The sequence below is a fragment of the Orcinus orca genome, chromosome X, assembly GCF_937001465.1.
Source record: "Orcinus orca chromosome X, mOrcOrc1.1, whole genome shotgun sequence".
Lineage (NCBI taxonomy): Eukaryota > Metazoa > Chordata > Mammalia > Artiodactyla > Delphinidae > Orcinus > Orcinus orca.
In genome coordinates, this window is record NC_064580.1 from 108,962,410 (window position 1) to 108,987,785 (window position 25,376).

The following is a 25,376-nucleotide window of genomic DNA, read 5'->3' on the forward strand; positions in this document are numbered from 1 at the left end:
TTTAAGTGAATGTCTGTCAAACCATTAGCTGACCACAAGCTAAAGGAACCAAGACTTCATAGACCAAACACAACAAAAATATAATCTTTAAAATTTAGGAAGTAATTAAACAAAAACCACAACCTACAGCAAGCAACAATAAACCCTGAGGACAGGAAATATTCTGATTTCCAGAGGTACCAACTCGTAATATTTATTTTTTATATTTATGAACTACCAATTTATTAAAGAATACAATCTGAGGGAAGGAGTGAGGAAAAAGAGCAGTGAGGCAAATAAGGAAGATATGCCAATATGAGGGTATGTTACTAAGGTGTCCACTGCTTGGAATTAAGTGAACTCATGTCCACAGAGAGTCTGTTACTGCAGTGGCAACTGGAGTGGAACAAGTGGTCAAGGGTCTCCAAAACTGATGAGGCTGAGAGACTCTGAGGTGGCACAAAATAAGTATCTAACAGTGTAACATTTGCATCATTAAAGTCCACCAAATGCTAATATTTAAAACTTCAGTTTTCAACAAAAGTTGTTAGGCATGCAAAAAAACAAAATACTGTGAACCATTCAAAGGAAAATAAGACATTAATAAAAACTTTCCCTGAGGAAGTAGACGTTTGACTTACCAGACAAAGACTTTAAATCAACTGCCTTAAATATACTCAAATAGCTAAAGGAAACCATGCACAAAGAAATAAACAAAACCAGAACGTTTCAACAAATAGAGCACATCAATAAAGAGATCAAAATTATATAAAAAAGAATCAAATAGAAATTCTGGAGATTAAAAGTACAATAAGTGAAATGAAAATTTTATTAGAGGGTTTCAACGGCAGTTTTGAGCAGCAGAAAAAAGAAGTAGCAAATTTGAATATAGGTAAACTGAAATCACCCTATGTTATGAGCACAAAAATAAAAAAGAATGAAGATAAATGAACAGTCTATGAGATATGTGGGATACCATTAAGTATACCAACTTATGCATAATGAGAGTCCCAAAGGAAAGGAGAAAAACAGCCCACAACTTAAATTTGATGAGACACGAATCTCCACATCCAACAAACTGAATGAATTCCAAGTATTGTAAATGCAAAATGATGCACACGGAGACATATTAATCTCAAACTTTGAAAGCCAAATCAAAGAGAAAATCTTGAAAGGAGGAACAAAGAAGTCATTTGTCAGATACAAGGGAGACTCAATAAGATTGTCAGCTAATCTCTCATCAGAAATCATGAAGTCCAGACTGCAGCAACATAACATGTTTAAAGTGCTAAAAGAAAAAAAATGCAACCAAGAATTCCATATTGGGGAAAACCATCCTTCAAAAATTAAGGGGGAGTATTCAATAGTTAAGACATTCTTGGATAAACAGAAGTGGAGAGTTTGTCACTATAGAATGGTTGTACAAGAAATGCTGAAGGAAGTCTTCCAGGCTTAAATGAAAGGACACAAGACAGTAACTCAAAGAAATACAAAGAAATAAAGAACATCGGTAAATATAAAGCAGGTATTATTGTAATTCTGGTTTGCAGCTTTTCCTTTTGTCTAATGTGATTTAAAAGATAAGATCATAAAAGTATAAATAGAAATCTATGCTAATGGGCGCACAATGTAGAAAGATGTAATTTATGACAACAGCATGAGGGGCAGTATGAGATAGGAGTAGAATTTTTGTATACTCGTGAAGTTAAGTTGGTATTAATTCAACATTTTTTATCTTTTAAGATATTAGTTGAAATCCTAGGGTATCTACTAGGAAAATAACTAGAAATATGCAAAAAATAAAATGAGAAGGGGATCAAAACAGTACAATGCAAGAAAAATCAATTAAACACAAAATAAGGTAGTAACAGAAGATTTGAGGAACCAAAAATATATGACATATAGAAAATAAATAGCAAAATGGCAAAAATAACTCCTTCCTCATCAGTAATTAATTTAAATATAAATTGATTGAATTTCAAATTAAAAGGTATTGATTAGCAGGATGAATTTTTAAAAATCACCCATCTATATGTTGTCTACCATACACTTGCTTTAGATCTAAAGCAAATAGCTTGAAAGTGAAAGGATGGAAAAATATATCCCATGCAAATAGTAACCAAAAGAGAGTTGGTGGTGTTCATTCTAATATAAGACAAAATAGACTCTAAGTAAAAATTATTAAAAGAGACAAAGAAGGATAGCATATATCGACAGAAGGGTCAATTTATCAACAATATGAACATTTATAGGCATATACACACCAAAGAGCAGAATTCCAAAATATATGAAGCAAACACTGATAGAATTGAATAGAGAAACACTTCTAGAATAATAGATGGAAGTTTCAATTCCCCACTTTTAATAATGTAACAATCAGACAGAAGATCAGTAAGTAAAGGACTTAAACAGCAGTATAAACCAAGTAGACCTAATAGGCATATAGAGAAGACTCCACCCCAAATGAGTAGGATATACATTCCTCTCAAATACATATGGAATATTCTGAAGGATAGAAGACGTGTTCAGTCACAAAATAAGTCTCAATAAATTTTTAAAAATTGAAATCATACTAATTATTTTCTCTGATTACAGTGGAATGAGACTAGAAATTAATACCAGAAAGAAAACTGGAAAAATCACAAATAAGTGGAAATTAAACAACACAATCTTAAACAACCAATGGATCAAAGAAGAAATCACAAGGGAAATTAATAATTAGAGACAATTGAAAATGAAAGCACAAAATATCAAAACTTACAGAACATAGCAGAAGCAGTGCTCAGAGGGAAATTTATTGCTGTAAACATCTACATTTACAAAGAAGAAAAATCTAAAATTAATAACCTAACTTTACATCTTGAGGTACTAGAAAAATAAGAGTAAACTAAATCTAAGGCTAGCCGTAGGAAGGAGATAATCAAGACTCACATGGAGATAAACAAAATAGAGAATTTAAAAAATAGAGAAAATTAACCAAACCAAAAGTTGGGTCTTTGAAATGGTCAGCAGAATTGACAAACCTTTAGCTAAAATTGCTCTGAAAAAAGAGAAGACACAACTAAAATCAGAAGTGAAAGTGGGGAGATTACTACCAATGTTACTGAAATAAAAAATATATGAGAATACTGTGAAAAATTGTACACCAACAAATCAGATAAACATTTAAAAAATTAGCACTAATTTTCTCAGACATTTCCTCAAAATGAAGAAGGAACACTTAACAACACATTCAATGAGGCAAGCATTACCCTGATACCAAAACCAAAGTCTTCATGTTACTGTATGCTAACACATATCTATGGAATCTAAAAAACAAACCAAAAAAATGGTCAAGAAGAACCTAGGGGCAAGACGGGAGTAAAGACACAGACCTACTAGAGAATGGACTTGAGGACACGGGGAGGGGGAAGCGTAAGCTGAGATAAAGTAAGAGAGTTGTAGTGTATATATGGACATATATACACTACCAAATGTAAAATAGATAGCTAGTGGGAAGCAGTCGCATAGCACAGGGAGATCAGCTTGGTGCTTTGTGACCAGCTAGAAAGGTGGGATAGGGAGGGTGGGAGGGAGGGAGACGCAAGAGGGAAGAGATATGGGGATATATGTATATGTATAACTGATTCACTTTGTTATAAAGCAGAAACTAACACACCATTGTAAAGCAATTATACTCCAATAAAAATGTTAAAAAAAAAAGAAATCTAAAGACCAGTATTCTTTTTGAATACTGATATAAGAATTCTTAACAAATACTAGCATATTTTCATAACCAAATACAGTAGCATATTAAAATTCTAAAAATTAAGACTCTACACAATGACCAAGTGAGATTTATCTCAGGAATGCAAGTATGTGTCAACATAAGAAAATCAGTCAGTGTAATCTATGTATACAATGAAGGAAAGCAACCACATGATCATCTCAACTGATGACAAAAAGGAAAACTCCGCTATTTGGTAACATTCAAAATTATTTCATGACAGAAACATTCACCAAACTAGGAATAGAAGAAAACTCAACATGATAAAATGCATGTATGATAAACCCACAGCTAACATAATATTCAATGGTGAAAGAAGCTTTTCCCCTTAGATCTTGAACAAGACAAGGCTGCCAAATGTTATCACTTCTATTCAACAAGTTATAGCCAAAGCATTCAGATAAGAACAAGAAATTAAAAGCATCCAAATAGTAAAGAAAAATTAAAACTATCGTTATCACTGTTAACCAATGACATGATCATATATAATTTTAAACAATTCATAAAAAAGCTATTAGAGCTAATAAACAAATTCAATAAAGTCACAAGGTACAAAATCAAAACACAACAATCAGTGGTAGTTTTACACAGTACCAGTAACCAATACAAAATTGAAATTAAGAATACAATTCCATTGAGCCTTGTATCAAAAAGAATAAAATACATAGAAATACATTTAACCAAGGAAGTGAAAGACTATACACTGAAAACTATAAAAAAGTGCTGAATAAATTAAGGAAGACCTAAATAAAAGAAAAAATCCATGTTCATGGATCAGTAGACAATATTGTAAAGGTTGCAATATTCCCTAAAGCCATCTACAGATTCAGTGCAAAACTTTCAAAGTCCCAAGTGCCTTTTTGGAAAACATGGAAAAGCTGTTTCTCAAATTCATACGTATTTTCAAGGGGCAGTGAGTAGCCAAAGCAATCTTGAAAAAAAAGAGCAAAGTTGATGAACTCACACTTCTGATTTCAAAACTATGACAATGCTACAGTAATCAGAACAGTTTGGTATTGGTATATAAATACACATATACACCAGTGGAATAGAATTGATAGTCTAGAAATAAGCCATTACATCTATGGCCAACTGAGTTGTGATTGCCAAGACTGTTCAATGAGGGAAGAACAATCTCTCACAATAAATGGTGCTGTAAGAACTGCTTATCCACATGTAAAAAAATCAAGTTGGACTCCTACCTCATACCACATACAATATTACCTCAAGGTAGAGCAAAGATTTAAATGTAAGTGCTACACCTGTAAAACTCTTAGAAGGAAACTTTGGGTTAAATATTTATGACCTTTTACTTGGCAATTAAATTTTAGATATGATGCCAAAAACATAAGCAACAAAAAAAAATATAGAAATTGGACTTCATCAAAATGAAAAGATTTGCACATCAAATGACACTACCATGAAAGTGAAAAGACAACTTAAAGAACAGGAGAAAATATTTTAAAATGATATATCTGATAAGTTCTGGTACACAGAATATATAAAGGACTATTATAACTCAACAATAAAGAGAGAAATAACCAATTAAAAATTGGCAGAGTATCTGAATAAAATATTTGTCCAAAAAGGACATACAAATAACCAGCAAGTACATGACAAATTGCTCAGCATCATTATTCATTAGAGTAATTCACATAATATAATATTAAAATGGTTAATTTATATTATGTGAATTTTACATTAATAAAAAGTATGGGGATAATAATACCTTCACTGACATGTGGTGTGGAAAAATACATATATTTCATATAGACATACATACACATATATTTTAATCAATACATAATTTCAATTCTGAAATGAAGATATTACATAGAAAAGAATGGTAGATGTGACTATTTTCCTGAGCATTAATCAAATAATTTTTGTGTTTCTGAAAGTTTTGTGTTTTTGAATAATCAAGAGTGAAGCATTTAAAGAAATGTAAAAATGACAAGTCATTTGAAAAAAACTATAGAAGAAAGGGTATACAGAATAAATAGCCTAAGAGATCATTTATGACTTTCTATGACAACCAAGATGAACAAACAATGAAAAGACTAAATCAAAATAGGATCCACAAACAAAAGTACCAAATGCAAATAGTCAACCACTGGTTATTATGGAAGGGCATGAACTTGAAATCTGAGCTCTAAATTGGAAAAGCTCTAGATCAAGAATTCAAAACTTAAACACAGCAAATGCTGTTTAGGTGAAAGTGATTCACTTTACCAATTGTCTGAGTTACCAACTCTTTTATAAGAGCTGCTTACAGGAAATACACCTCAAGGAAATAACTACATGTCAGTATGTGTAGGATAACAACCAATCCAAGAGATGTGCATCAGATAGGCACCAAGGGTCATTCACTGCCTGCATTAGACACAGATAACTAATTGTTTTCTCTTCAGAATTTTATATCCTAAATAAATAAAGTATACTAACATTTTATTTAGTATTAAAAACCTCTAGAATAATTTATGTTAACATTGTGTGTGCATGGTATTCTAACACAAATCCAATGAATTCCCAAGGGATTAAAGTTAAATAACTTTCAATAACTAGATAAAAGTAAATAAAATTGAATATTAGAGCATTGGAAGGGCAATATCTTAAAAGCAATAGAATAAATTGCTATGAGAATAACTGGTAAATTATTCTTAAGATCTGTTGTATGTCCTTAAACTCTAATATAAAAGTAAACAATGCAACCATTTGTCACAAATATGACATGTCCACTTAATATAATTAATATAAAAGGCTCTAATATAAAATGACACATAACAAATAAATTACAAAATAGGAAATATGACCACAAAAAGGGAAATGGAAAAATATTCAATATCAGTAATAATCAAATAAGTTTGAATAAAGCAGCTTATTCCTCCTGACATATTCACTTGAATGCCTAATAGGAATATTAAACAACGTATTCAAAACAAACTGACTTCCCTGGCACAAAACCACCCTTACCTCAGACTTGCCAGTTTCAGTAAATGGCACCATCAGTCATCACTTGTGCATGTCAAAAATCCAATGAGTCCTCTCTTTCCATCATAACCGCATTTGATCCATCAGGAAGTCCTATAAGTTTACCTTCAAAATATTTATCCAAACTGACCACTTCTAACCACCTCAACTTTATCACTCTAATTCATGATCCTCTCTCACCAAAACTCCTTACTCTGGTCTACAGGGCCTGTCTACCTTCCCAATTTATCTCATACCACTCTTTCCATGTCTCACTAACTCCCTACCACACCAGCCTTCTTGTTTCTTGAACAGCTAGCTCATTTCCACTTTAGTCATTTTCACTTACAGATTCTTCTGTCTGGAAGATTCTTTCCCCATTTGACAATATAGCTTATTCTCTCAACTTTCTGCTCAAATGTTACTTCTTAAGACTGATCTTTCCTGATCACCCTATTCAAAATAACTCCTTATATCCCCACCCATTAATTTTCTATAACATTACCCAGCTTTAGTTTCTTCATAGCACTTGAGTATATAGTATTGTGTTATAATATTATTGTTTTATATTGTATGTTTGTCTATTACCTATCTCTCCCACTAGAACGTAAGCTCCATTAAAATAGAATCTTAGTCATGTGGCCCAGCAGCTAGAAGAGCTTCTGTGACATAATTGGTGCTCAATAAATATTTGTTTAATGAATGAATATTAATATTACCATTTGTTGGGTGTATTTTAAAAATTCTGCCACATCATTGGTGACTTTGCCAATTGGTTCTACTCTCTTATAAAGCAATTTGGAAATGTGTTATTTGGAGATGGTAGCAAATATTTAACAATCACTGAAAACTGTGTTGGATACTATACTAGGTGTATTACCCGTACTTCTCATCGGTTCACTTATCAAACCAGTAATCCTACTAACTGGAGTTGATCCTGGGGAAAATATTAAAATTATCAAAAAAATTATATGTAAAAAGGCCTTTATTTTATTATTATTTATTATAGTAAATATTGACTGAATTAACAAACCAAGAACAATGGACTAGTTGAGTAGCTGCAGGGGCATATACCTAATGTGATAACATGCCATTAAAGGATGCCGTTAAAGGTGATGATTCTAGGCAGGTTAAACATGGAAAAATTCTTAGGTTATAATGCTAAGTAAGTAAGCATGGTATAAAATTGCACCCATATGTTTAATGTAGTGGAGGGAAAACATTTAGGAAAAACCTGTAAGAAGTGCATGTTATCAAAATAGTAGTAACTAGCTGTATTAGGATCATAGAATTTTATGATGGTTTTCTGCATTAAATTGTGTATGTGATTTTGTTATTTTAATTTTAACTAATTTTTATTTTTACCAAAGTGTTACATGCAGGGAGTTAAAGACAAATGATACAGTAAGTTTTGTAAGAAAACCTGGAACCTGTACTTCTGTTTCAGTTATGCCTTCTATACTCTTATGGGATTAACTTTTACACTTATAAATCATATACTTTTTCTTATATTTCTCAATTTCTCAATTACAGACATTATATATCTATTTAAGACGATGAAGCCTTAGTAATCTTAAATTATTTCACCCTCCTCTTCCCCCACTTTACTTCCACCCATCCTTCTAATACATCACCACTTTTTGTTGTCATCATTAAATGTTTACATTGTTATGATTATTTAAATATGATTCACTGCTGAGCCAAATAGTGTATACTGATTTACCTTCCTTTTGAACAACTTTAGGTATATCCTTAAAGGTAAACATTGTGTTATTTTCTCCATTTTCTAAACTGTCTGCATACCTACCTACCAAAATGCTTCAACAGAAATTTTAAGTCCTTGTCACACCTGAAGAATGATCAATTTCATCAGTTAATTTATCAATTCCGTTTTCTTCCTGAACACTTCCCTCCTGGAGTCCTCTGTCCTTCTGTTTCAGTATGGACTGTTGGTTTTCTCAGACTCCTGAATAGCTTGTCCCTTCATAGTTGAGCTGAGAATCATCTTTATTGCCCTAGAGGAACTATGCAATTTGTGGCTGCCCAATATCTTTTGAAAATCCCCTTCCCATGTTAGTAGTTTCCTAAAGTTGCCTTTCGCATGTAGAAATTTAAACAAATTTCAGTATCCCTTTTTTACCAGAGTGTAGTCATATGACTAGCTTCTACCAAGCAGGTGTGCCTGAGTGATATATGGAATGCGGAAATAAAGAAAGATCTGAGGTTGTGTGGCTCTCTCAACAAGCAGGGACATTTTGAACATGAGCATATTGCTTATTTGGCAGCATGGGCCAACCTAACGGAGATAAATTGTGAGAAACTATTATTTCCATCCGTTTGCCACCAAGATATTTCCCCTGGTAAATATCTCATTCTTTAAGGGACTCCTTCTCTCTATTAAATGATGCTCCTACTGCATCCTGTCACACTCATATTTACATGTTTGTCCTCATTCAAAGTACAGAGGTCACTTCTGTTCCCTCCTTTCCTGTTTTGAAATATATATTCTTTTTTGGCAAGTATTTCCAGGTCTCCAAAGGGAAAAATCATTCAGAAGGGCTACCTTTTGTTGACTGAAAAAGGAAGAGTCCCACAGTCTTGATAGGGTGTTTTCGTTTCATGTCTCACACGTTTCTCTTAATGTATGACCTGCTTCAGAAATATTATTTCAGTTTACAGTTACCCTTCAACTATGCCTACACTGCCTTCTCTGTGCTTTGCATTGCTTTTCTCACAAAATATTCAACTTCTTTCTGTCAGTTATTTCCAAGGAATTGTTGTCCAAGTCAGGAATTTAGGAAATCTTGTGTTAAAATGCTGTGGATTTCTTGGTAGTCATTGTTTATTGATTTTGTAAACTATTCATGCCGTAGGAAGGACGAGAAATAATAATCCGTAACAAGCCATCCTGAATAAAATCATTCATAGAGAATAAGGTCAGGGATAGTTTGTTTCAGAAAGGTACTCAATTCTACCCACCCCATTCCTCAACCAGACATTATCTCTGCGTTTGCTAGACCTTCGTTAAAACTAAAACTTAGTCCCATTAAAGGCAAGGGTATTATTATCATTAGAGAAATCTTTTGCAGTTATAATTATGAGGGTCTTTGACCCTTCACGTTACAATATACTTTGTATATAAAGTGACAGCCTAATTTGGCTAGAGCAAGTCTCTGTGTAAGCTAATTACATGTGGTAATTTTGCCTGAAAGGAGACTGACTTGAAAGTGAATCCAATTTAACGGTGAGGCGATTGTTATAAGAAACATTTCATTGTGGACTTGGAAGTCCCTTAAAGTGCTAATTTTTCACTTGAATACCCATATTGCCATAGCAAGGATTTTTCAAATTACTTAATATTTGTGAGATATTATTCAAACTGAGAAAAAATAAAGACAAATAGTGAGGATTTTTTAAATTTTATGGGAACAATTTAGGATTCTATCTAATTATTATTCATACACATTAAAATTAGCTTCTCTTTTCCTCTTCCCACTTATTCTTAAGATATGGTGGAACACCTTGCTCTATTAAAGGACAAATCTAATTTCTTAATTGCATATTCAACTCAGAAGGAGCATAGTTTGTCCATTTTATCAATCTTTCTGAGTTTTGCTTTTTAAAAATATAATCTCCTCTCTCAGGTGTTTTAATAATCTTTTCTCAGAAAATCATTACATGCATGCAGCTAGCAGCTATTGTATGGTGAGTTGAAATATGAGAACTGCAAGCAGAAAGGGCGGAAGAAACTGTAAGGAGGACTGGGAGGATGGCTTTAAACACTGATATCTGGCTGTGGATGGCTAGGCATAGGAGCTCTTTGGAGCACAGAAATCAAGATCAGGGCCTTTTTTTCCAGCCAAGACTTTCCTATAAATCCAAGTCAAATCCAACACAAACCCTGCAGATGGCAGCCACAGGTTTGTATTACACTTTACACAATATTGGAGTTTGTATAATGTAGAAAGCTGGCAGGGACACTAGCCAGCTTCAAACCTGAGCAGGACACTCTGACCTATTTGAGGACCACCAAGTACACTACATGTTCTAAAATTCTCTTTCCTTTCAAGTTAACCCAGTTAGAATCGCTGTCATAAGTTATTCCACTGTGTTAAAGTCCAAGGCTTCCAGAGAGCCCCTGTAAAATTGCAAATCTTCTCTAGGAACACGTAGCGGGCGCTATGGTGATCTGCTCAACTCTCCCCTTCAGGAAGAGGCAGTAATGACCCCAGCTGTTTGGAGAGTGTGTGACTAATGGCTCTCACCTGGATCTCTTTCTATGAATTGACCTCAGCGAAAGATACCTGTCTCACTAAAAGCCTTATCTCTTCCATGGGGTCAGCTCACATCCAATGACTTTTCAAAAATGGAGCATAAAAGCCTGACCTTCTTGTCTCACTGCCAAAGAACTCCGAAGGGCCATTCTAGCTCCAGAGCTCCCTATAAGATAGCTGAGGCCACTGGTGCAACTTTCTCCCAGTTCTACTTTTCCCTCTGCTCAATCCAGTGTTGTTACCCAATAAATCTCCTGTAAGCAACTGTGAGAGTCTCAGAATCTGTTTCCTGAGGAACCTAACATAAAAGAATTGATATTAGGAAGTTTCTTAGGAACAAACTCTAAAATGTGATGGATAACTGGTAGTAGATGCATAACTGACAGCCCCTGGCACGTGGTTGTTGAACAACACAAACTTTTCATCGGTGATAAACTGGGATGAAATGCTAAAGTAGGGGAGTGACCTGGAAGGTATGATATCCCAGGTATTTGAGAGTCTTGTGTGGGGAGTGGTGAGAGAGAATAATTATAAGAACTTTTCCCAAAAAATGGCTGTGCTCGGGGTCATCTATGCACTGGAGAAAGACAGTGAAAGGCTGATGATGATTAATAAGCAATATAACAGGAAGTATGAAAGCCAGAGAATTTCCTTGGCAGCATATCAAGGGACTCTCATCTCCTGAACCTGGAGGGAAGTAAATGGAGAGAATCAGGCCCAGTACATATTTATAAGAATATCAGCACTCCAGAAGGCTGAATTCTCATCCCAGGCAGGCCTGATATGCCAAAGTCAGGGTCCTGATTGGGAAAGGTTGTGTTATCAAGACTTGGGATGAGTACATCTGCATTGGTGCACTTGAAAATCTTGTATCTCAATATCACCTTGAATCCTCTGGGTCCACAAAAATAGCCTACTTTTCCATGTTGAAGGCAGCCCACCAACTTGCTTAAAGACAGCTAACAGGACCATCCCCCCAAAGGCAAAACATTGCCCCTTCAGGTTCTGCCTCCATGCTTCCTGGCTAACAGGCCAATAATTAGAGTCAAGTTACAACATAAACTAGTCAAAGAAGTGCTAGGCATTTTAAAAAATAAAAGGGGCTATACACTGAAATTGCCACAGGATCTAGCCAACATGTACCAAAATGAACTCAGAATATATTTAGGCTGGATTCTAAGAGTGTTGAGTCAAATGAGATAAAATATAAAGTTAGATAAGGAAGAGTGTATCAGGATAAGGCCACTCTTATAATACAGGATTTAATATCTTGACAAGGACCATAGGAAATGGTGCTAATACACAGTTAGGTGGCTTCTCGTAGGTTTGGGAAAAGAGATAGCTCTCACAAAGTGAAGTAGAAATGTCAGGACTTACCTGGAAAACACTGGAGGAAAGAATCAAAGGCTCAGAGAAGTGGGCATGCTGATATGGATATACTATGTACGTCTAGAAAACCCTCCAGGGAGCTATATTTTGTAGGAAGTCCCAGGAGACACTCTACTGACAAAAGTGGTAAGGAATGCACTCGTGCTGGGCCACCAATATTGTTGAGAAGCTCAGACATGGCTATTCTTTGAAGTCCTGGGCTGAGAGTAGGAGATACTATTACAGAACTGACCTTGATATCAATGGATATGATAGAATCCCAAAATAATAGATGCGAAGTACTGGTATGTAATCATCAGAAGCAAGGTAGGCATGATACTGTAATAAGAGGCAGGGTCGAAATGGTAGTGTGTGGGACCTGACCTGCAGAGAGCTATAGACATGGTTAATAGAACACAGTATGCTCAGAGGCAAGCTAAATGGGCAGTCAAGCAGGGGATTGCCCAGTCTACACACCCCAAAATAACCAAGTATGGATGATTATGAGGCTGAGACCAGCTGCTTCAATAAAGAGTCATGATCCTAGCTTTGAAAAGTGAGCCAATTCTCAGGCCAAGACACATTGACTGAAGGGGATACTCGGTCTCCATGAAGAAGAACTCTGAAACACAACGAGTGTATGTGGTGCTGATTCCCCAGTTCTTCTCCAAAGGGACCTATGACCATTTGCTGTGTAGTTGTACATTGGGAAAAAGGGAATATTCAACATTTCAAGAACTGTTGGACCCAGAATATGAGTTGACATTGATACCCAAAGATCCCTTTCTCTGTTGGGGGGCATATGGAGGACAGGTAATACGTTTTCCTCCCATGTCTGAATCATCGTGTGTCTACTGAGTCCACAAACTTTCATGGTGGTCATATTCTGATCCCCAAATTTATAATTACAGCTGACATACTTTAGAGTTGCATTGATATACTTTACCCTTGCATTGGTTCTGTGGTCTGTGTCATATGGGCTAATCTAGTTCTACTATTCTGTGCTTCTGCTGCTCTTAAGTTTCAGAGACATTTTGAGAACTTAAAAACATAGGGAATGAACAATGGAAATGAATATTGTCAATATAATGGTCTGATATTTTGTCTTAGAACAAGTAATTATTCTCCATATACTTAACTCCTAAGCTTAGACATATGCCCAAGATATGCCTGACTTTTTAAACAAATCCAAAACCCGCTCTGAATTGGTTGGCCAAGAACACATTTATTTATTCTTTCCTTCACTGAGCCAAATATTTATTAGAACTCTCAGGTAGTGTGCTAGATGTTAGGTTAAATGGGGAGTAAAAACACCTAAGCCCTTCTTGAGTTAGGTTATAATTCCAACTGATACTACCTTTCTGAATAAATTTATTGAAACAACTCCTTCAAGCTTCAAAGGGGGAATTGTAAATTTAGCCCTCAGGCCTTTATTAGGTCAAACCAAACTCATTATATCCGAATATAATTTTTAAAATTTTCTTTCTGTAAATGTTGTGTTAATAACAGTCACATTTAGTGTATGTAAAACATGCTACTTTGACTATTCTGGACATAGTGATCTGATAAGATGAGATTGATGAATGGTCAGAGGGAGGAAAAAGAAACATCTACTGTTAGTTTTCAGAAGAAAATAATTTCACAAAATGATTAATTACAGACTAAAAACATCTGCAGAATAAAAATAGTGATGCCTCATTAGGATAAGTAACAATGTGTGCATTTATTTCCATGTAGTCCCTCTTCTGTCATATCCACAGTTAGCAGAATATCTCATTTGACTTATTACACATTTTACATGACCTTCTATTACTAAAGACCTTCCATATAAGAGACTTTGAAAAATTTGCAATTAGCAAGGGTTACAGTTTTACAGTTTTGTCATTTAACATGGAAAATATTCAAGCAATCAATGCTTAGATCAGAAAATCTTTAATACCCTTTGGTTTACAGAATGATTTATTTATATATATAATATATACTATACATTAAATTATGCACATATTGGTTGATATATGAGATCTTCACCATTCTTAGATTGCTCTGTTCTCCATTGCAGTAATAAAACTGAGTCATTTTCACCTAATTGGATGAATATCTCCCTATGTGTATTCAGCATTTAACTTCTAATTATGGTTCCCTTGTCTTAGAAACTAAAATATAAAAGGGACATATTTTACTTTGCTCTCAAATAAACTCCAACCTATGCTAATTTGCTCAAAGTGACAATGTCTTTTTCTGTTAAATACTCACGTAGGATTGACAGAGACACATTTGTTCATACCCTTCCAAGCGGAGCTAGCCACAGGATTATATGCCCCTCAAGGACAGAGATCTCATATTATTCATCTTTGGTTCATTAATATCTAAAATGGGGCTGAAAGAAAACTATATATATATATATATATATATATATATATATATATACACACATATATATTTCTTTTTCTTATTTTTTCTTCAGTATTCCTCTTCTGAATACAACTTCATTCTAGATTTTAAATCCTCTTTTCTAAATACCAACTAAAACTTCTCATTAATTTCTCAGTATAACCTAGTACTTCTGCTAGAAAAGAACATGTGCAATAAAAATTACTACAATTACAACAAATACAAATTGCTCTGTAGGGAAAATAATTATTTCCTAGCAAACATAAACTGGGAGCCTATTATGTTATTAAGTATGAAGTTCTGTGCTAACTTTTGTGAACACAAAGCAGAATTTGATTCAGTCCCTGCCCTCAAGTAGCTTATGGTCTAATGTGGAAACAGAGAAGTAAGAAGAGAACAATGAAAGCTATAATAAAGGTATGCTTTGTGTTCTCTGGTACTACAAACATGTCTGTTACGTAACTAGTGTTCACTTCACACTTAAACTATTTTGCATTATTATGTATGTTTTCTTGTGAGATGGCTATATGGCCAAGTACATGTTACATTCCATGAGGGCAGGGATTGCACCACTTGCTGGTAGTACCCTAACAATGCTAGTGAAGCCCAGTGTACAGAGCAAGTAAGATAAAGGACTTTTGTTTTAGTAGAAATGTAGTGAACTCACAAGCCTAAGACCTGCGGTCAAGTCTAGCTCTACTTTCTTTAATTGGTTATATGTTACTTTGAGCATAGTATAAGCATAATCTCTTAAAATGATAAAAACATGTTTCCTTCGAGGTCTTTGTGAAAGTACATAATGGGTACTTATAAATTTCCTTCTTTTAATAAGTATTCATTTAATGCAGTTAGGCTAAGAACATAGAGAAGATTCACAAAAGAGCTAAAATTATTTAAATTAGAGCTGACCCTGGTTGTCAGTGTCAACAGGTAGCATTTTGTCTCAAGGCCATCTTCCCTAAACATACATAAGCTTTTCATCTTTTCCCTTTAGTCACCCACTGTTTATCTTTTCCTCATTGTGTGGTAAATATTTATTGTGGTTGCCAGAATTCTGAGAAATTCTGAGATGACCCTTAAGATTCTTGCCCCCTGGTTTATATGCCATGTATAATACCGTCCCCTTGAGTTAGAAAAGACTGGAAATATGATGGATTTTACTCTTGTAATTTGGTCATGTCATATAATAAAAGTGAAGGGTTTGTGTTGATATAAGTAATGTCCCATATCAGTTGACTTTTGAGTTAGTCAAAAGGAAGATTATCCTGGGTGGGCCTGACTCAATCAGGTGAGCCAGAAATGGGGCTATGCCCCTCTTGAAACTAGCAATTTGAAGCAAATGAGAGATTTTCCTTCTGGCTTTGAGGGAAAAAAACTGCCACGTTGTACAGATATCCATGTGGGAGGGAATGGCTGGAGGCCTCAAGGAGATGAAATGACCCCCAGCTGACAACCAGCAAGAAAATGGGGATTTTAATTCTACAACCCCAAGAACTGAATTCTGCCAAAAGCCATGTGAACTTAGAAGAAGACCTCAAGCTTCAGATGAGATTGCAAACCCTCGCCAACACTTTGAGTTCAGCCTGGTGAGACCTTGAGCATAGCTAACTCAGTTAACCCAGGAGCCTGACTTATGGGAACTGTAAGATGATAAATTTATGGGAATGTGTTATGCAGTAATAGAAAATAAATATATTTACCTAATCTGAAGAGATAATTTGATTTAGGATGTTAATTGGTGGTAATAGTTCTGTGTTACTCCTCCCAAGTCATGTATCTTCAGCCAAGAAAAGCTGCATGGTAGAAATTACAGTTGGTAAAAGCAGGACAGAAAAGAGCAAAGGAGACAACCTTTCAGTCCTCATTATTTGGAAAATCATGGTACTAGATATTAAAAGTCAATCCTCAAGTCTAAAATATTTTTTGTTTTGTTTGTTTTACTTAGAAGAGGAATAAAAGGTAGGAAAGAGATTGAACAGTTTGCAAAGATGCAGGAAAATGGGGAGAGACAGCATGATGTAGTGGACTAAAGAGCAGGAGGTGTCGATTTGAGCCATGATACCACCTTTAAGAAGCTATTAACCTTAGAAGGCCTGTGAGATTCAGCCTCCTTCCTGGTAAACTCAAAGGATGGGACTATATGATTTCTATATATCTTTCTGATAGAAAATGCTGTGGCTCTTCTAAGTGATGAAATCTGCTGAGATTTGGTTTAATTACAAAGAAAGTTTTTGCAGACTACAGGAGCTTGGGAGGGTTGGAGGCACGTTACATAGTTACAAATTTTAGTGAAAGAGTAGTATATTTGAGATATATAATATACATTTATATATGAATATAATTTTTGATGTATGGATAATATAACCTAATACTAATTATAATAATATCAAAACAGATATTATATATCACAGAATTTTAAGGCAACAAGTACTTAGAACTATCTCCCTGAGTCCTTTAGCTATGTGCTTTAATAATCTTAAATATATATATATATATATATATATATATATATATATACACACACACACCCTGAAATTCTGTGATACTTATCTTTGTTGATTGAAGCACAAGATTTTCTGATTCAGTAGGAGAAATGTCAGGCCAGTGAAAGTCCTATATCTTCTCCAAATACCCTATAACCACCCCCCACATGAGATGATAATCTTTCTCCAAGCAGCTGCTATTTTCTAGCCTTCTATTATTTGAAAGGTTGAATTAAGCATCTAGGGAAAGTGTTTTCATGGACATAATCTAGTCCTTATTAGAACAAAATGAGAACAAAATGATGCTTTTCACCAAAAATAGAAAAATACAGTGAGACCTGAAACTAGGAACAATATTTAGTTTTGCTGAATAACATCTCATTACTGAGTTCTTAATGACTGAATTATAAATAAACTTGACATAATCATAGATCAAAAATTTTTATTCCACACTGTTCTAATTTTTAACAGCCAGTTGGTTATCTTAATGATAATTAACATACTAAAAGTACATTTAAAACGACATTATAGTAGTAACAAATCAGTGAAAGCAAAGAAATTCGAAAATGAAGCTAATATTTCATTCTTTACATTAGCTGAATCTTAACTCATGGAGGCATTAGAGCTGGAAACTCCAATTAGGTCAGAAAGTCTTTTTACCTAAACATAAAAGAAGTAAATGGTGGAATGCCATCTGCTATCATCAGATATAAAAGAAAACAAATTAACTCTTCAAGGTTACTTTAAAGTATGGTATTTTAGTGCATACTGTGGATTTCAATTATGGTCCTGCCAACTGAAAAATCATATACAATGCAAAAGAGGTAATAACTTGAAAATATTACCATTTGTACCCCATCTACAAGGTCTGGTCCTAGGAAAAATTATAAAATAAACCAAGTTGTCTGCTTGTCTTACTTTTACCTTCCTTCTCCCTTCCTTCCTCCAGTATTTTATCCAAGGTCCCCTAGATACCCCATGGTATTTTGAACAACTTGCCCATCTTAACAAACTACACAAGTCTTATTGTAATTTGAAATATTCAAAACGATTTTAACTCAATAATTGTCAGTTTTATGAGTTTGGGGAACAGAGAATAAATATGCATCTGTGTGTGTTTGTGTGTGTGTGTGTGTGTAAGAAAGAGCATTGCACGTCAACTTGGTGGATGGCACTCTTGATTTAACCATTATGAATGAATCTTTGTGCAAAGAATATGCAAATTTAGGAAACTGGCTAATTTAGAAAGCCTCATTGTTTCCTCAGACTATCTGCAAGGACAGTATGAGGCATGCGCTAACAATCTGCTTCTGGCTAATTGAAACTGACAATAGTTATTTGCATCCTCCAAGCTCAAAGTGTGTTAATTATAATTTAAATGCATCCACTTTGTGCATAACATATTTGTATATTAGGCAAAATTTTGAAAATAGAAATATATTGAATATTTCTGAATTTTAGAATTTGGGAAGCATATTCATAAGAATCATGTATTAATTTTTATATAGTCATTTCATAGGTTTCTTTTTTGAACAAAAAATGCAGATAAGATTAAACACACTTGAGACTGTAAAGAAAACAATATACAATAGAATGGACATTCATTTCTGGGTGGAAGGAAAATTGCTTAGGACATATATATAGGGTATTGTTTAAGACAACAAAATATTCCATTGAGTGGAGTTTTTATATGAAATATATTTTTCACTGTAATATAATACAGTCTGGGTAATGTCAGGGCATTGTACTAGTCATTATTAAATTTTCAAAGTGTTATTATTTTTTTAAAAAATGGAGCTAAAAATCCAATGCCATAATAAATAGACAATAACTGCAAAATGGAAAGGGAACTAGTTACTGAATAATGCACCAGTTACAGAGGTTTTCAATGGACTGTTCACTGACTGTAAAGAGTGCAGACTGACTATAAATAAATAAACTCCTTGGTGCAACTGTTCCCTTTACTTAGTGTCACTAATAGCATACACCCTGACTCACCCCACTGATGGGGACTGAAAACAGTGATGTATGCCTTATATTATAGAAAAAATTCACATGGTAAGTGCAGATATTTCAGATGAAGAACTGTTTTGATTGGTTTTTAGCATGTTTGGTAAGGAATATTCTTTTAAAAATGGGTACTTAGTAGCATAAGTATAACCAGGTATCTGTATAGAAAATAACAAAAGCAAATGTCATCTACTCCCAAATTTTTTTATAGTTTGGGGCAATTTGACATTATAAACTTCAATCACTTAGGTAAGTTTTCTCATCTGATACATATAACATCTCTACCTCACTGCTATTAAGATGGTTGCACAAGTGTATTTGCTGTTAAATGCTCTCTGGAGCATGACCAATACTCTACAATTCAAATGAGAGTATTTCCTTCAAGGTTCCCAATGAGTACCATCAATATGATAGATAGTGATGATATCTAGATTTATTTAGGGGATTTTATTGGTAACTTTCAGTTTTTATTCTTTCATGATCCATATACTTATATTGGAAAATCATGTGATAGTTGGCTGGAATATGAGTTCCTGGAAAGCAAGAAGAAATTGAAACTCTTAGGTTATTTAGGACAAGAGGAGCTTTAAAAAAAAATCTTTCACTGTTGAGTAGAAAATATTCATTTGGAAGATTTTTTTTTGAAAGAAACTCTTAGAAAGAAGTAAGTGTTTAAAAGTTTCTGCCCTAGGGCTTCCCTGGTGGCGCAGTGGTTGGGGGTCCGCCTGCCGATGCAGGGGACGCGGGGTCGTGCCCCGGTTCGGGAGGATCCCACGTGCCGCGGAGCAGCTGGGCCCGTGAGCCATGGCCGCTGAGCGTGCGCGTCCGGAGCCTGTGCTCCACGGCGGGAGGGGCCACAGCAGTGAGAGGCCCGCGTACCGCAAAAAAAAAAAAAAAAAAAAAAAAAGTTTCTGCCCTAAAACTTTCACCTGGTCCTGGGGTTCTGGTGAAGGAAGTTATAAAACAAGTTGGCCCCTTTCTATGGGTTTGCTAAGGCTTCAGACAAGCTATTCCTCTAGTGGTCTTGGGCCTGTACCTACAACTTTTATTCAGAACCAGCAGAAGATCTGCTTCTCAAACATCCTTAGTCTGTGAAAGTAAGCCTTAAGTGCCCTGCAGACATCCAAAATTGCAATCTAAGTTCAGAGAAATACTAAGACATAGGATAGGTAAAGATATCTTCTGATTTATGTGGAAGTTGGAAGTAATGTCTGGCCAAAAAAAAATCCCAGAACTGTTTTTATTATTGCTTTGTTCAGGAAAAGAAAAACCTGTAAAAGTATAGGAGCAAGAGAGCATGAAGCTCAACAACCCCTTGAGCCAAACTTATAGAAGCTGAGAGACAGGATTAAGGTCAAAAGAGAAAGAGGTATGGTAACTGGTGGCTGAAATGAAGAGTCCATCATCGTGTTCCAAACCCTGTTTAGTTCTTTGGATGGAAGAAGAGTTCTGATATGGGGGTCAAATAAGGGACAATCCTCCAGAAGATGACATTGAACTGAGATGAGGAATAAGTTTTCCTTTAATGAATCACCTAACCACAGACATAGGGGCATACTCTGCTTTTAAAAGTCTTCTAGGTCAGCTGTACCAAGTGAAATATAATGATGTCTCCAACTTACCTTACAGTGACCTTCTTTGTCATACCTCAGTGAATAACCATACTCTAAACACCCAATATAGCTGTTATTGAAATCTTTCTATATATACTTTGATAATAAATTACCTATATGTCAAAAGACTGCCTCACACAGAAAAAGGTTTTCTATGTGTGAAGAACAATAAGATTATTTTACTGTTTATTAAAATAGATCCATCAATTCTAAAGGAAATATTGCAGCATGATGTTAGAATAAAAAGTAAATTCATTTAGAAAATATATGGAACAATTCATTATCAACAATCAGCAGTAAGTAACACATAGCCTTCCATTTCTTTCCTTCCCCCAATGCCATACAAACACAATACATGAATTTTTACTAGATAATATGTAGAATTTATTTAAGATGAAAAAAATACTGCCCTCAAGTTTATGCTTTAAGATAAATAGAAAGGCTTTAGATGTGTACACTTCAGAGGTTAGAAAGCAATAATGACAATTTTTAATTTGAAAAAAACTCCACAATCCCAGGTAAAATTCATATAGTCAGAATATGACTTCAACTGTTTTGTTATTAACATCATATTAAAAATATGGAAGAAATAATCCAAGTTATTGACAATAGTAAAACTGTTAGTAATATTTATCTTTTATATGCTTAAATTTGTATAGTGAATATGCATTACATCTTTAGTGGAAAAAACTAAATAAATTTTATTTTTGAAGTACATTTTAAAAACATTTTGACATGCTTTAAAATATTTCATGTTTTGAACAGGAAGTGTGAGAAGTGAGTATAGGGAAAGAAAAAAAGAAAGAAAAAAAAGTCAGAACATTAAGAAAGGTGGATCTTAGGGAAGGAGAGAGAAGGAAAAAAAAAAAAAACTAATGTAAAGGGGTGGGAATTCAGAGGGGCAAATGCTACCAGGTATAAAACTATAATGGTGTTATGCGAAGAAAACTGATCCTTCTTCTTAAGGGTTTTCCTATTTAGTTCACAATACTTAATTTAGACTAATTAATTATGATTGAACATTTACCAATCCACCTATCACTCTTCATCCAAAAAAAAAAAAGAAAATACAGTATAGAGAGATTGAGAGGATACACAGGGAGATGTAAGGAAGAATGACTGTAGGACTAGAATATTGGGTCAGATCTTTAAGGAAAGAAGACCCATAGACTGGTAGAGATGAAGAGTGAAGGAAATCCCGGTGGTGAACGGAACATACAAAAGCATAAAGTTAAGACTAAATAAAATGTACTGGAGGGATAGTAAGATAGCAGTGTAGGATAGAAGAACATTCCTACTTCCGTATCTGATATTTGAAGTTGCTGTGTGTGCTAAGGGTGAAAAAAAGATGGGCCCTATGATTTGAATAGTACTGATTTCAAGCAAATGTATTTACATTTATTTATGCATTCATTCATTCAAAAACATTTATTATGACCAACCACTATCTGCCAAACACTCTTGTAGGCACTGGGTTTGTAGGAGTCAACAAGACAGAGAAATCCCTGCCGAGTGTGTTTATGTTCTAGCAAATATATAATTAAGATATATTAAATATATAATAAGTACATTAAAATTATAGTAATATTTTAGTTTAGTATATATAAAATGTAGAGTACATTGAATTTTTCATCGTCATAGGAAACAAACACATAATCGTCCCATGGCATTTCATCGAATTGACCCTTGTTGGGTTGACCCTTTTCATTTCATTGACCCTTGTTGGTGGATAGCATCAATGAAAAGAGATTTGAATACAAGATGCCACACATGGGCCTTGTCTTAGAACATTGGGTCTTAATTCTTTGTATTGTGTGTAAAACAAGAAACACTCCGTTACCAAGATTATCTGCTGCTAATTGGGATAATGAGCACTACAAATATGATCTAGTTTTTCATGTCAAAATAAAGAGAACAACATAATATCAGAGATGTCAAAACAGCCAGACATTATTTATTCTAATTCTCTTCACATCTTTGGCTTGGTGAAATTGAGTTTCATGAAATTGTGGAACTGAATACAATCAATTTATAGACTCCCTCTCCCCAGGAACATAGGCAAGATGTGTTTGCGGGGAGAGAGGCAGATGAAAATACAGGAAAGTGTTAGTGAAGTTAGCCTGCTAGCATTTCAAGAGTTGGTCTCCATTAGCATTTCCATATAATTCTATGCACACATCTAGATATGAATCTCTCTCTGAGGCTGTACTCAGAAATGACTTACTGTATGCCAGGAAGTACATGACTCTCCTATGTGACCTACACAAAAATCAGTTTTCATTAACAAGAGCCTTGGTGTGCAATAGGGAGTGAGAAGTTGCTATATGGAAAGATTTTTTTTCACTTATTTATTTATTTTTAAGATAGAACAAGAAGGAAAAAACATCACTAGCATGACTGAAAGGAGAAGCACTCAGACAAAAATGCCTTACTAATTTTTTTCCTTTTTCAAAAAAGCTGGGTGAAAATACTGAAGCAGCCCTTAGGAAGATTATTCAAGCAGATCCTGACAGTGGCAAGCACTTGGGGGTTAATCTTTACAAAGAATAAATTGGTTTTGAACAATTTCTTCTATGTTCTGTATTAAGATCAGACATTCTTTTCTTAAATATCAGCCATCCTTGTCCTTTTTTTTTTTCTCTACTTGCTTTTGGAAATAGAGAGATATTCACAGATCCCAAAGCAGATGACTTTTCTGTGTTTTGGAATCACTGGGGGCGCCTACTAGGCTGCTGAAGGAGAACTTGCTGAACAACACACTGATATGCTTTTTGTCTATTTCATCAGCTCATCAGACAGCACATTTTCCTTTAGAAATCTCCTCCTATGTCAACTCCCTCCTGAAAAGTTTGAAGACCCTTCTTTTTTTAGGGTCCTGCTTATTGCTTATCTTTGCTACTTTTTAAAAACTCCTATTTTCAGTTTCTTTCAGTGTTCCAGTTCAAGGTATATTCTACGTGTCTTCAGTGTATACTGTACAGGTCATAACCTAATTTCAAATTAGACTTAATTGGAAAATTATCCAGTTTACTTCAACATATAGTAAAGGTGCCTAAGTAGTGCTGACTGATACACAGTATGCATGTAAATAATACCTGTTGAAAGAAAGCTGCACTTGACAAAAATAAATTCACAATATCATTGCTAAATCTCAATTATTCAAAATCACTAACTATTCATGTACCAGATATTTCTAAGCATAGGTACCAAGAGAAGTTTTTCTGTTTGTTGTACTAGATGCTGCATTAATAATCACAAGGTCACAAATAACAGTTGAAGTAAAGGAAATGCCAACGTTACTTATATATGCCTCTGAAATAGATGTGGCTTTTTTTATTCAATAGACTTTTCCTCCTAAGCCATGATTTGCTTAAGGGATTATTAATTTTACTCATTGGAGCAAAGTAGCATTTGGTTTCCCATTCATTAATTCACTGTACTTTTATTAGGCACCTACTCTGTGCGAGGGTATTTAATAGGTAGTGAGAATATAATATGAATAAAATCGCCTCTACACTTATAATGCTAACATTCTAGTTGAAGTGACAGATACAAAAATAAATAATAACAAAACAATGTGATAAGTGGTAAAATAGAACGATGCACCCCCTCTTCCCCTTTCTCCAATAAAAACGGTTTTGGTGTACAGTGGGTTAATTCTGTTACTGTGGATGGGAGTTGAGAAGGTTCTTCAGAGGACAAATTATATGAACTGTGCATTAAAAAAATAAATATACTTGCTAGGTTGAAAAAGAAGTTTAAAGTGATATGAAAGATACTTCAAGTAGAGGGAATAAAACATTCAAACAATGGAGAGAAATGTCAGAGAGAAGCAATGTAATATAGTAGTCTGAAAGCTGCAGGGAGAAGCGAGCATGAAATATTTTTCTTGGGAAATGCACAAACAGATATTTGAATCTTGGAGTTTGTGTGTGTGTGTGTGTGTGTGTGTGTGTGTGTGTGTCCACATGCATGCTGCATTTGCGAGTCTCTGTGGATAAGTAGTAATAAGCCTATTTCATATGTTCTACGTCATAGAAGTATATGAGTTCTTTCTTTTATACTGAATTTATACCCACATATAAGAAAAGAAATGTTATCACATGTAATTTGCTTTTTAAGTTAAGAGAGGCAGTTAACAAAGGTACCCTTAGATATTGGAGGGATAGACTAATGATGGTTATTTATGCAAGGACTTAATAGAAAACCATTCACACTAGTTGTCATTTACTTTTAAAAATAACCTAGTGACTCAATATTTTCTAAAGTGTTTTGAAAAAGTGAAAAATAATCCATATTCTTAAACAAAACTCTGAGATTTGGGTTGGGTATTTAAAATTTAAAATATTTTTTCTTATATGAACAGTAGGGGTGAACATCACTGATAGGAAGACTAATCCTTCCGCTACTATGCCCATGTCTCCCCTAAAACACACACCCTGTATTGAATGACAATAGTTTGTACTTCCTAAACTGTATCTTGAAAATTCAGGCTATGACACTTGTTATGATGTCACTAATG